Below are 5,169 nucleotides of genomic sequence, written 5' to 3'. Positions count from 1 at the left end.
GGAAAGGGATGCACGGAGCATTCAGGGCACGCTGCAGAGGAGGAAAGGGAAAGTGGGAGTGTCTGAGGATGAACAAATTACAACCCCCCCCCCCAACCCCCCCATACACATTCTCAAAAAGTAGGAGTGTGTGTGTGAATTTTATTTATGACCCCCTGGCAAGGCGAGTTTCCTCTATCAGAGAGGAAACTGAATCAAAGTGGTACGAAAATCGGTGCAAACTTCCCCTGCTTTACCTCAGGCTGGTGGCATAATGACACATTTTGTATCTTTGCCTTTGGGGAATGGAATTCACAGTGTTTAGTGGGACAGTGCATTTGTTACGGTATGATACAGAGAAGAAAACACTTTACTCATAAATTAGCTATGCATTCTGCTCTCTCTTTTACAGTATGTGGTCTTTATGCTGCATTCAGAGAAATGGCAGGATACATTTCATACATGTTTATATTTAGTTATGGTGTGTTAACTTTTCCCAGAAGCCTGCATCACTCAAATTAACTAACAGCCAAAACATGTACATTACATTAGAGTAAAAACACACCAAGCAACAGACTTACTGTATATTACAACACGTGTGCCAATGAATATAGGAGATACAGTAACCACAGGAAGAACATATGGTCCTGTTAGAAAGAGGTTAGAAAGGAAATATCTGGGCTATTCTCAATTTAAGTGAATCTCTAAACAATTGTCTTTAGCTCGGGCCGGAACTTTCCAGTTTGGGTTGGGGGGAGAATGTGTGTCCAGTGTTGTGTTTGGAGGGGGTTATTAGTGAGTTTAACAGGATGCAGATGTGAAGTCCACTTCCAGACATTTGGCTTTAGCCCACCAGAGCAAATGTGTGTGTGTGTGTGTGCATGTGCGTGCGTGCACATGTTGTGTGTTTGAGTTCCTTGAACACCATAACTGTCAGTGGTACCATAGAGACAACAGTATGTGTGTGTATAATGTGTGTGAGAGAGTGTGTGTGATTCTAGAGGTTTGTGGCCAGTGAAATTAATTGAACCAGGGAGGCCAATGAGCGCTGTTTACACTGAGATCTGAATACAGAGGGAGGAATATCACACAGACACATGTTGACTTATCTCACACAGATGGATACTGAGCGAGAGAGAGAAAGAGAGAGAGTGAGAGTGTGTGTGTTTAATGTGGGTTGTCTGTGAGTTTTTGGTGGAGAAGAAAAGGAAAGAGCTGAGCAAGAGGGACTGTGATGTGTGTGAAAGCCGAGTGGGTGCAGTGTGTGTGTGTGAGAGAGTTGTAAAGTGTGCAATGACACATAAAAAATGCTTTGTGTGCAGTTATTGTGATGTGTGTGCGATGTCTTTGTGCCTTGACCGCTTTTTGCTTTTCATGTTTGACTGCTGATGAAACAGTCATTGAAGGAGCAATAGAAAGCTTCTAACTACACCTGAACACTTCTGTGATGTGTCAGATAGGGGCCAGCCATTATCTGTATTGAGTCCATGGGCTGTTGTTGTGTCTCTTTGGAGTGATGGTGGTGTTTTATCATATAATGACTAGTGTCTTTAAGTGACCTAACAGCCCTCTCTGAATCAACAAGCTCTTACAATCTCACTGCAGAGTTAGACGTTTTTGCACTTTTCTCCAAACGTCAAATTTCAAAGTGTTTTTGACACCCTGGGTTGCTCCTCCTACCCTTGCGATTGAACACGTGACCTTCGGATCCGGAGTCATGGGATTATGTTACGCCCATCAACCAGAAAAAGAAAAGGAGAGCTGCACACTCTAGGAGCCCATCCACCACCCCCGTTCACCAAGCCAAGCCTACTTGATGCTGATAGCACTCACTGTTGCCCCTAGTGGCCAGTTTCAAGGCATTTCATGGACATCCTCAGGAGATGGACATTGGCTGCTCTGAATATATGAACATGTCTTGTCATTCTAAGCAAACACACACAATCTAAGCTAACACATGCCACTCAACTAAATGCAGCTGGTTCTGAACTCAAAAACATAGACACATTCATTAAATTATGAAGAGAAAACATGAAAACATGAAAACATCTTTCAACCTCTAGTTTCATCCTAAAGATAAATGGACTTCTGTCTAAACATATTTGGTATAGGTTACATAATCAACTTTGGCACTGTTTCCTAACTCAATTGTTAAAGAGCATTCTTTCTGTGCTGTAACTAGTTTGAGGTAAAAACTTTCACAAAACAAAACATTCAGTACTCTACCCAATGCCAGGAAACCACACCGGCATTGCCTAATGTGACATCAGTGTCTCTCTCTCACACACAAACACACACAAACACACACACACACACACACAGACACACACACACACACACACACACACACACACACACACACACACACACACACACACACACACACACACACACTAATGTGAGACCAGTGCCCGAAGGTTCCTCTGAATGTGCATGTCATCAGAATGTGCTGTGTCCTGTTCACATTGTGGGAATGTTGGCAAATAATGCATTCACACACAGAGGTTGGCACAATATGTTTAGAGCAGTCGGTGCCGTGTCTCTGATAGTTAGCCAGGTTCACCAGAAGATTACATACAACAGGTTTTTCAAAACAGAAGAATAGAGGGATAAAAAGATGAGGGGAGAAGAGAGAAAAGAGAGAGTGATGAAACTTGAACAGTTTAAAGTTCCAATGCAGCCGTTTTTATCTCAATATTAAATAATTTATGTGTAACAATTAAGTACCTTACTGTGATTGTTTTAAATTAAAATGGTCAAAAAGAAACAAAAATAGCTTCTTACCATAGAGCAATTTCACAAGCAATAATTTTGCTAGGACTGGCTGGGAGTGGTTTGAGTGGGCAGGGGAAAACCAGCTGTTATTGGTAGAGAGGTTTGGAACTCTCTATCTTATTGGTCTATAAACTAATTTACCGCCTGGTGATGTCACCAGGCAAGCCAAAACTCCATCCCACCATAACAGACTGATATTTCAAACAGCTCTTATACTAAAAGATCACAATTCTGTAGTATTATTCCAACCTCATAGTGTGGAAATTCATTTAAAACACAGGATAACCTAGTTTTTGACTGCATTGGACGGTTAAAGTAACATTCCAGTGTTTCCATATTGTTAAAAAGCAGCTTTTTTATGTTTGAATGGTGTGGGCGTACCCCAACAACAGAATGGTGTGGGCACATACCAGTCATTAAAAATATTAATGACAAGTGAAACAGCTGACTGGCTAGGTCAGCCAATGAGCCAACGTGACAAACGTTATATGAGGAAATAGCAAGCATTTTTTAAACAGTCTGTTTGAGATGAAAGTTTGAAGTGTTTTTTCTCTAATTTACAAGTCAACAACATTATTTGTGTATGAGTTAACAGAATATGAACTTTTAAAAGTGAGATATTCACTGGACAGTCACTTTAAGCTCATAATTCCACTCAAACTCATGGACAGGATATATATTTTTATTACTAGTGAGGATAGGTGTTTACATGAGGCATGTGTGTGTGCGTGTGTGTGTGCGTGCGTGTGTGTGCGTATTTGCATGTGTGTGCCACACTTTGTACTTAACTCTGAGCAGATGAGTAATGTTACAGGTTGGTGTTTATCTGCACCCTGTCTTACTGTCTAGAGATCGGGGTGTGTCTGACGGTGTGTCTGTGTGTCTCTCGGTCGGTATGTGTGATCTGTGGTATTTCTCACTCCAGGGGTCCAACTCTTCCTCTTAGTGTGAGTCATTAGTTAAAGTGCTTTCAAATTACAAGACAGCCAAATCTCTTTTGAGTGGGTGTGTGGGTGTATGGGTGTGCGTACGTATGTGTGTGTGTGTGTGTGTGTGTGTAAATCAGAGGGAAGTAAATCTCTGTATGTTTGACAGCGGGGCAGAGGCACAGCGTCTGTCATGTCTTTGGAGAAAACTGTAACAAACGACTTAGCGGAAACCCTCACACACAGATATACTACCCTCTGTTAGCGTTTACTACTGCCGACCAATCTGTAAATCTACAGACAAATGACACAATGGAAAACCAAAGCCTCAAACACACACACATCAAACAAACATTTGGATTCCTCTTATTTCATTTCAGAAATGACTGCTTCCCTAAATATTTGAAACATCCACCGAGGTGAATCTTACCACACTCCATATCACATCAAAACATGAAGAATTTCCTGACAAATAAAGAGAGAATGATGCATTGCTAAACATTGCAAACCATTCCTTATCTTATCATTCCTTTTGGTATTTTCTTCATTAAAGGGCCCATGTATTATATTATATTATATTAAAGGTATTATAATGGCGCCGGAGGAGATGGCTGCCGTGATATTTGTAACTTATTTTGTACATAATGTTTCTGCCACTGTCTCTTATGACCAAAAATAGCTTCTGGATATCAGAACAGTGATTCCTCACCTCGTACTGGACGAAGATTTTTTCTTTAATGAGTCGGACGCGAAGGATTTACTTCAGACACCGGACAAGGACCAAATCCCCGTCATTTGCATGAAGAAGAGACGGAGATATTGTCACGACTTCCTCCAAAGCTGCCTCCTCTCCTTGTTCGGGCAGGCTTCAGCGTTCGTCGTCACCGGCCTTCTAGCCACTGCTGCATCACCTCTCATCATTCCATTTGTTTTGTCTTGTCTATTACACACACCTAGTTCATATCCCCTCATTAGTACGTGTATAAGTGTTCCCTCTGCCCCCTTGTCTTTGTGGGTGATTGTTTAATGTGAGGAGAGAGTATCTCGGTTGAGCTACGTGTATTTTGTATTGCCGGGGTATATTTTCACTGTGTGCCTGTTTTGTTCCAGTGCGCCTGTTTTGCACACTGGACTGTTTGACACTATCCTGCGTAACTCTGTATTCCGGAATAAACTCTGTATTCTGTGATTTACCCTCCTGCGCCTGACTCCTTCAAATCACCCATCACAGAATCACCCACCAACTATGGAGTCAGCGGGAGAGGAGCTCATGCCTGGAGTCGTGGCATGGGTCCAGGAGCATTCGACGATGCTAGCCAGCTTGGGAGAAGCGATGGATCGGGTTCTCCAGGTTGTCCAATGCCTGGAGAGGAGAGGACCCGATCTGTCGAGACCAGCTGGGTGACCGGATCCAGCCACCCACACCCCAGCACCCAGAGGGATCCATATCTCCCGACCTAGGGATTTCGACAGGACAGCTGCTCTCTGC

The sequence above is a fragment of the Coregonus lavaretus genome (assembly GCF_964263955.1).
Source record: "Coregonus lavaretus genome assembly, chromosome: 1".
Taxonomy (NCBI): Eukaryota; Metazoa; Chordata; class Actinopteri; order Salmoniformes; family Salmonidae; genus Coregonus; species Coregonus lavaretus.
This window is presented reverse-complemented; position numbering follows the sequence as displayed.